The sequence below is a fragment of the Myxocyprinus asiaticus genome, chromosome 28 (assembly GCF_019703515.2).
Source record: "Myxocyprinus asiaticus isolate MX2 ecotype Aquarium Trade chromosome 28, UBuf_Myxa_2, whole genome shotgun sequence".
In the NCBI taxonomy this organism is placed as follows: Eukaryota; Metazoa; Chordata; class Actinopteri; order Cypriniformes; family Catostomidae; genus Myxocyprinus; species Myxocyprinus asiaticus.
Window position 1 is genome coordinate 28024517 of NC_059371.1, and position 9428 is coordinate 28033944.

At 39.8% G+C, this 9428-nt stretch overlaps 1 protein-coding gene across 1 annotated transcript in view; it reads right to left on the reverse strand.

Annotated features, from left to right (window-relative positions):
* The window catches only part of ctnnbip1 (catenin, beta interacting protein 1), a 49450-nt gene extending 40283 nt beyond the window's left edge, over window positions 1-9167 (reverse strand). The window contains exon 1 of the mRNA XM_051660969.1: window positions 8971-9167. The gene's annotated coding sequence lies outside the window, so the exon portion shown is untranslated. The remainder of the gene's footprint in view (window positions 1-8970) is intronic.
* Window positions 9168-9428: the final 261 nt, after the last annotated feature.

The following is a 9428-nucleotide window of genomic DNA, read 5'->3' on the forward strand; positions in this document are numbered from 1 at the left end:
AAGTGTCGCAAACGGTTTATCCGGAAAGTGAAGATTCAGGCAAAAAATACACGTTATAATAAAAGCATGTTTCAAATATAAGATAGAGCCCTGAAATTGCAGAAATTGTGACAGAAATATATTACAAATATATGGTAAAATTTAATATTCACTGTAATGATAATAATAATAATAATAATAAAACAATATATCACAAGCAAGACTGCTGTTGAACAAAAGTTGAAAAAAAATGCAGTGATGACATGTTGAAAAGTTCTATTTATACTTCTTAAAAGATTTAAGAATGAATTGATTAGACACCATTTTGATGATGAAATTAAACTAAAACATGGAGTTCTGGAAAATAATAATAATAACAAAAAGGAAACCATGATTTGGTAATAAATAAAACAGATTTCAGTAGGGTGCTACTTAAAAACATTTAAGCAATGCATCCTTGATTGAGAAACACTTGAAGGAAACATGGATTTAATTAAAATGTATTATTTACATTGAAAAGTCACTTTTTAAATAGGCTAAACAGGTGTGTTCAACAGCACATTGTCATATTAGCATATTTATGCTGTGGTATCGAAATTGGTATCGAGAACCGTGAAATTTCACTGGTATCGGTACCGACTACTGAAATTTTGTTACTGTGACAACACTAGGGATGTGCGAGACTAGTTGACTAAACAGTTCTGATGCTGTTAGTCTACACTGGAATTACTAGTCGGTTAATATTTCCCCCCATTAAACTGATCATAATTTTTACACATTTAAGTTTGGCTTTATATTTTTACAGAGGCTGCACTTAAATTACTGTCATATTAAGGTTACATATTTTAAATATAATTAATAATACAAATATTATAAAAAAAAAAAAAAAAAAGGATATCTGGAGCAGATAAAAAGTTTCACTTCACCTCAGGCTGCGTGTGCTTCCCTTTCTCACTCGCGGTGCACGCAGGAAAATGTCCTCTCGCTAGACAAGCAAACTCAGCAAAGTAGGTACGAAATCACTTCAGTGGTGGTGCGGGAATCGGATTTCCAAATGTTTGAAAGTCCCTAAGGATGTTTTCACATTTGAGTCTTCTTTACATCTGTGCGTACTTGTACATTATTTTTTCACTGTGCAGGCTTTTTCAAGTGCAGGATAGCAGCCTCAGGTGAGTCAAGTCCCGTCTTCAACCGGACCATGTCGACGTGTTAATTTTGCAAGCACGTCGCAGATAAATCCCCCCCCCCCCCCCTTTTTTTAGCTTCGAATTTGGAATAGATTAAGTATTTTAAATGGGTTGCATAAACATATTTTCTGAAGGTTGGTTAGATTAGTCGACTTCAAAATTTCCATTTAAACGTCAGTAAAATTAGTCGTTCAGCACATTCCTAGAATATATGGATTTAACCACCAGAGTCGTCTGGAGTACTTTTATTTTGCCCTTATATGGATTTTGGAGCTTAAAAATGTTGGCACCCATTCACTTACATTGTATGGACCTACAGAGCTGAGAAATTCTTGTAAAAATATTCAATTGTGTTCAGCAGAAGAAAGAAAGTCATGCACATCTGGGATGGAATGAGGGTCAGTAAATGAGAGAATTTTTGTTTTTGGATGAACTAACCCTTTAATGCTGCCTAGCATGAGACATACAAGAGTGTATTGACTGTTGGGTTTATTTTTGACAAGCAATCAAAATCCTACTCTTGACCACAACTAATCTCATCTATCTGAGCTCAAAACAGCTTATTTTATCCTGGTTACCATCACAGTCTTTTACTACAGTGAGTCAAACACTTTTAAATATTTTGTCCCACAGGGGCAATCTGGGTGCAAGCACTGTGTTCATATGGCAGAAGTTTGATTCTCACTCAGTGATTATAATTTATGGGTTCCAGAATGGGGAAAAAACCTGCATCATCTTGTGTCTCCTCTCCAGATTCAATTAGATTAAACAATTAGACAAGCAAATGTACTGAAGCAACACAATGGTTGACATATTGGTGAGAAGACCCAGACAGACAACGGTGGATTTTGCTTTGGAGGGCAAGAAGTCCCTTAACTTTTTCCTGCCAGTGGAAATAAAGGATGCTGTCTTGTGTGGGCAGATAAATCACTGAAAAATTGTAGGATGGGACTAACTACCAAACTCCAAAACAAATCATCCCTGTCAGTCAGTGTAAATCTATCAGTGAGCATGCCAACCTCACCAGCAGCATTATGCCTTCTTGAGCAGCTGGACAGAATGAGTAATGAATTTACAGACACTAAAGGGATAAAAAGAGGCTCTTTTCATCTAAAGGGAATTGATGGGCAGCAGAGGGCACTGTTCTACTGAAACTTTGTATTAGCCAGACAGACATTAGCAAATAATAACTACAAGGTTGGATCCGTGGCACAGTGTGTAGTGCATCTGCTCATAACATCCACTAGTGTCCCTCCATTAATGTTAGTTTCAAAGATTTGTTTAGTCCGTTTTATCATCTGTTGGGTGAAAAAAAAACAACAATAAAAACGCAAGCCTGATCACCAGACGGAATCAGTTGAGTGTTTTCACATCTCAGCACTGGTTTTGGCGGAAGATCTGAGGAATTCGAATGGATATAAACACGCAAATTGTGTTTTAGGAAGCTGACAGAACTACAACATGTTAACTTAGCAAGCAGCACTAATTAAAATGTTTTGCCACTATGTAGCCTAGCCCAAGTGCTTATATCAGCAAGAACGCAAGTCCTGTTTTAGTTGTTTCTGCGCCAGGTTTGTCTGTAGATTTTACAGTAAACGACCCTTTCAAATATACAGTGTGGAAACAATAGTCACTGTATTTGACAACAATAGAAATGAAGCAGCCAGAGCCTGATAACTAGGTCATGACATGCTAGCAACGAATGAAGCATGAGCCAGCAGTGCGATTGCAAATTCACTGTTTTCAATACAGAAAATAGGTTACACTTAAAGCAGACAGACTTCATAAAGAAGTCTCCAAGGAATTAATATCAATGAGTCTTGCCAGGATTTGGCTTTCTAAAATGCTCAAAAGTTAATAAGTGTAAAGCTTCAGAATTTAAGCTAAAACATCCACGCATGCATTACCGGTTACTACAGTAAACCAATCGCTTGAATGTTTATTTTGTTTTTTTTTTTGGAGTTTTCCCCTTTTTCACCCAATTTGGAATGTCCAATTCCCAGTGCGCTTTTAAGTCCTCGTGGTCACGTAGTGATTCGCCTCAATCTGGGTGGCGGAGGATGAATCCCAGCTGCCTCCGCATCTGAGACCATCAACCTGCGCATCTTATCACCTTGTTGAGCACGTTGCCACAGAGACATAGCACGTGTGGAGGCTTCATGCCATCCACCGCGGCATCCGCGCTCAACTCACCACGCACCCCACTGAGAAAGAGCCACATTTTAGAGACCACGAGGAGGTTACCCCATGTGACTCTACCCTCCCTAGCAACTGGGCCAATTTGGTTGCTTAGGAGACCTGGCTGGAGTCACTCAGCACGCCCTGGGATTCGAACTAGTGAACTCCAGGGGTGGTAGCCAGTGTCTTTTACCACTGAGCTACCCAGGCCCCCAATCGCTTGAATTTAATTCATCATGTAAACAAGCCAAATCACAATTGGAATTAACTCCAACCCAGTTTATAAATAGGTGTGCAGTCAAACAAAGTCAGTCCTGAAACATTTCGAAGGTTATTTTGTCAATGCACAATGCACTAAGTCTTGAATAAGCGTTTCTCAAGATGGCTGTCATGCAACAGAGTGCTTGTCATGAATCACAATTCAAAACCCACTGCAGTGGGTAGGTCCCTTTGGGGTCACTGCTACTGCATACAGCTAGATACAATAATAAGACCATTTTCTCAGTCAGTACGTTTACATTACACTTTAAAAGTTTGATTTCAGCTGCACTAAATATTTCTTCTTCTCAAAATGTCATGTAAAAACTTCAGTTTGGCTAAAATCCTACCTTTCCGATTTCTACGAAGTCGGACTAACAGGCTGTAGCTTGATTATAATTGTGCATATAAACTAGGGATGGGCATTTGAGTAATTTTTGTAGTTAGGTACTCAAAATACGAATAATGTATTACTCGTAAATTATGCAAGTTAAAAATAACAAGCTTTAACTTTTAACAACTGTGATTTTTTGCTTATATATATATATATATATATTTATTATACACACACACACACACACACACACACACAGTGTATCCAGACAGTATTCACAGCGCTTCACTTTCTCCACATTTTATGTTACAGCCTTATTCCAAAATGGATTAAATTCATTATTTCCCTCAATTCTACAAACAATACCCCATAATGACAATGTGAAAGAAGTTTGTTTGAAATCTTTGCAAATTTATAAAAAAATTAATAAATAAAAAAATAAATAAAAAAACACATGTACATAAGTATTCACAGCCTTTGCTTAATACTTTGTTGATGCACCTTTGGCACCAATTACAGCCTCAAGTCTTTTTGAGTATGATGCTACAAGCTTGGCACACCTATTTTTGGGCAGTTTCTCCCATTATTCCTTGCAGGACCTCTCAAGTGCCATCAGGTTGGATGGGGAGCGTTGGTGCACAGCCATTTTCAGATCTCTCCAGAGATGTTCAATCGGGTTCAAGTCTGGGCTCTGGCTGGGCCACTCATGGACATTCACAGAGTTGTCCCGTAGCCACTCCTTTGCTATCTTGGCTGTGTGCTTAGGGTCGTTGTCCTGTTGGAAGATAAACCTTTGCCCCAGTCTGAGGTCCAGAGTGCTCTGGAGCAGGTTTTCATCAAGGATGTCTCTGTACATTGCTGCATTCATCTTTCCCTCGATCCTGACTAGTCTCCCAGTTCCTACCGATGAAAAACATCCCCACAGCATGATGCTGCCACCACCATGCTTCACTGTAGGGATGGTATTGGCCAGGTGATGAGCGGTGCCTGGTTTCCTCCAGACATGACGCTTGCCATTCAGGCCAAAGAGTTCAATCTTTGTTTCTCATGGTCTGAGAGTCCTTCAGGTGCCTTTTGGCAAACTCCAGGCGGGCTGTCATGTGCCTTTTACTGAGGAGTGGCTTCCATCAGGCCACTCTACCATACAGCCCTGATTGGTGGAGTGCTGCAGAGATGGTTGTTCTTCTGGAAGGTTCTCCTCTCTCCACAGAGAAATGCTGGAGCTCTGTCAGAGTGACCATCAGGTTCTTTGTCACCTCCCTGACTAAGGCCCTTCTCCCCCGATCGCTCAGTTTGGCCAGGCAGCCAGCTCTAGGAAGAGTCCTAGTGGTTCCAAACTTTTTCCATTTATGGATGATGGAGGCCACTGTGCTCATTGGGACCTCCAATGCTGCAGAAATTTTTCTGTACCCTTCCCCAGATCTGTGCCTCGATACAATCCTGTCTTGGAGGTCTACAGACAATTCCTTGGACTTCATGGCTTGGTTTGTGCTCTGACATGCACTGTTTACTGTGGGACCTTATATAGACAGGTGTGTGCCTTTCCAAATCATGTCCAATCAACTGAATTTACCACAGGTAAATCAGTGGAAACAGGATGCACCTGAGCTCAATTTTGAGTGTCATGGCAAAGGCTGCGAATACTTATGTACATGTAATTTTTTTCGTTTTTTATTTTTAATAAATTTGCAAAGATTTCAAACAAACTTCTTTCACATTGTCATTATGGGGTATCATTTGTAGAATTTTGAGGAAAATAATGAATTTAATCTATTTTGGAATAAGGCTGTAACAAAACAGACTAAAGATCAATTAGGAAGAGTCATTATTGTTTTAGCTGAAATTCAAGGGCAAAGGTTGATTTTGGCTAATATTTACGCACCTAACGCTGATGACCAGGGCTTTTTTATAGATCTTGGAGGGATTCTGCAAGCCGCTGGCACCCCTCATGATATAATATTGGGAGGAGACTTTAATCTTTTGATGGACTCAGTCCTTGATCACAGTGAAGCAAAAGTGTGAAAACCCCCTAGAGCAACACTGACGCTTCACAGGATTAGTAAAAATCTTGGTCTTATGGATATTTGGAGACTTCTGAACCCATCTGGTAGGGACTATAATTTTTTTTTCATCAGTCCGTAAGATTTATTCTAGAATAGATTTTTTTTTTTTATATCCAAATCCCACATTTCATCTGTTGTTGATTGCTCAATTGGAAATAGCTTAGTCTCGGATCATGCCCTGGTGAGTTTAGAGGTGTTGCCATATACAGGGAAAAATAAATCATATAGTAGGCACCTTAATGTATCCCTTTTGCAAAATCCTGATTTCCAACAAATGTTAAAGACTGAAATCAATGTTTATATGGAGACCAACTTTTCTACTATATCAAAATGTCAAATGTTAATATGAGTGTACTATCTCTCTCCACATGGAATGTAAATGGGTTGGGGCACCCCATAAAAAGAAGGAAGGTTATTATTTTCTTAAACGTAAGAAATATAATATCATTTTTCTTCAAGAAACACATCTCTCCCCGCAGGAAGCTGAAAAAATTGGGAAGATATGGGGTGGACATGTTTTTTTTTAGTGCTGGCTCAAGTAAGAGCAAGGGAGTCATTATATTGATTAATAAACATCTACAATTCAAATGTCTCAAACAGACTAAAGATCAATTAGGAAGAGTCATTATTGTTTTAGCTGAAATTCAAGGGCAAAGGTTGATTTTGGCTAATATTTATGCACCTAACGCTGATGATCAGGGCTTTTTTATAGATCTTGAAGGGATTCTGCAAGCCGCTGGCACCCCTCATGATATAATATTGGGAGGAGACTTTAATCTTTTGATGGACTCAGTGCTTGATCTCAGTGAAGCAAAAGTGTGTAAACCCCATAGAGCAACATTGATGCTTCACAGGATTTGTAAAAATCTTGTTCTTACGGATATTTGGAGACTTTTGAACCCATCTGGTAGGGACTATAAATTTTTTTTCATCAGTCCATAAGATTTATTCTAGAATAGATTTTTTTTTTATATCCAAATCCCTCATTTCATCTGTTGTTGATTGCTCAATTGGAAATATCTTAGTCTCAGATCATGCCCTGGTGAGTTAATTTATGAATCAATAAAAATGTTAATAAAACAAATAAAAAAATAAACTGACAAGTCAGATCCAATGTAAGGTCTCATCTTCAAAGTTAATGGAGACCAATGGAAATTTAAGCAACAGAGGAGGATTTCACTAATTGCCACAGAAAGATACCACATATGTGGCAAGTGAGCCTGATTTAAGCATGCGTCACAGCCTTGATCATGCAGAAGCAGCCCTTTAAGGCATAAACCCAGCCTGTGTAGTGTCTGACAGACAGAAAACAGAAGGGGGTGGGGGGATGCCAAGCGACATAGGGGGGCTGGGCTTCCCAACAAAAAATTTGCTTGGCAGGAGGTCTCAGCCCATGCCTAGGCTTGTAGCTCAAAGGCAGCTGATGATCTCCCTTTGGGACGCAGAGGTTGAGCAGTCCTTGAGCCGCACCTGCCCCCCCGCCATAGAGGAGGGAACGATCTCTGATTCAAAGGGCCAGAAACCCTCAATAGAATGTGGAGACTGCTTCATTTCCAAGTTCACAAGTAGCTGACCCTGCTCTGTCAGCACTCAAAACCCTGGCACAGTTCAAGTGCCCACAGCAGGCAAACTGCCAGCTTCATAGCAGAATTTGAGCTACACCGTTAGCTGACAGATGTAAGTGCAGAGGCATTCTTTATTCGCAATGAGTTGTGGATAGAACACGAATAGATGATCATCAGCACTGAGGCATAATAATGGTGCACTAGTGACAGATTCATATTGGACTGAACATATTGTGAAAGTTTGAGATGATCATATAAACAAGTACATATTAAATAGATGTAAGCAAAAAAAAAAAAATATATTCAGTCAGTATTTACACACTCTCATGTTGTTCAAATCTGTATGACTTTCTTTCATAGAACACAAAAGAAGATGTTAGGCAGAATGTTAGGGACTGACAGCCTCAATCACTATCAGGGCACTTGCATATTTATCATTTTGCAATCAGTCCGAGGGGCAGAGTGCACCTTGATCATTTCGCTGTTAGTCAGAGCGGGGCATCAGATGTTTCTGGAGGGGCCCCCCTAAGACCCGGCCATGGTCACCATTCACTTTCATTGTACGGAATAAATATGCTATGTAAGTGAATGGTGAGTAAGGCTGAGTGTCCATAACATTTCACCTTTTGTCTTCCATATAGTTTGCTCATAAGTTTTGGAACAACATGAGGGTCCGTAAACGATGACTATCCCTTACTAGTTTAAATCAATGAAATAAACCTTAACCTGCAACCATAATGAGGTTTAAAAGCATTTGAAAACATATCTGTGCATTCACTGAAGCAGATTTGTGCACTGAAAGAGGACTAAAAACAATAAAGGTAAACAGTAAAGGGTCTGTAGATCATGAACAACAAAATCAATGTGCAAAGAGATTAAAATGTAATCAATAAGATAATAAAGTATCTGTTTAACTCTGAACTCCAGAAGTCTGTTAGTACACTAATATCATTCCAGTCCTCCTCTCTCTTCCAGCATACACATATCTCTCATATCTCTTGAAAATGCAACCTTGTCAGTAAAACAGGCCCCTTTATCCATGAATATGCAATTTAAGAGTGTAAAGTTAGTCCGTGTAAGACACAGGGGGTGCTTTAATAGGCAAACTGGACAGTCTGGCTGTAACAAAGACCTGAATGAAGTTCCCACAATTCCCATTCACACTCTCACACTCTCACACTCACTCACTCACTCTCTCTCTCTCTCTCTCTCTCTCTCTCTCTCTCTCTCTCTCTCTCTCTCTCTCTCTCTCTCTCTCACACACACACACACACACACACACACACACACACACACACACACTAGCTCAGCTAGCAACAGACAAACACACACCGCTTTATTTCTCGCCTCGTTTTGGGGCGTAATTTTCATATGTTGCCTCAGTCACGTTTCGTTTCATGTCTTACCTCTCCTGGTCCAGGATTCTGTCGTTTTTGTTGTATTTGAGAGCTGTGTTGTGTATAAGGCGTCCTGTTCCGGGGTCACATCCCGACAGTCGGTAGCACTGGAGTGACTCAAGAGCGTAAACACTCTGCTGATTCAGTTCCTGCCGCAGCGTCACATGACTGTCACCGCCAGAGGGCGCTGTGATACTGTCGTACAGGGCACTGAGTTTATTTCGACAGGGGAGGGCGCCAGTGTCAAGTAGGTTCAAGGTCCTATCTCCTGAAAGGAATATACGTGGTTCAATACAAGTTGATTAATCGACCTTATTTGTGACATAATTTGGATTACCACACAAATAAATTTCGATTCGTCCTTCCTTTTCTTAAAAAAAAGAAGCAAAAATCTGGGTTACAGTGAGGCACTTGCGATTAAAGTGAATGGGGCCAACTGGTAAATATGAAAAATACTCAGTTTCAGT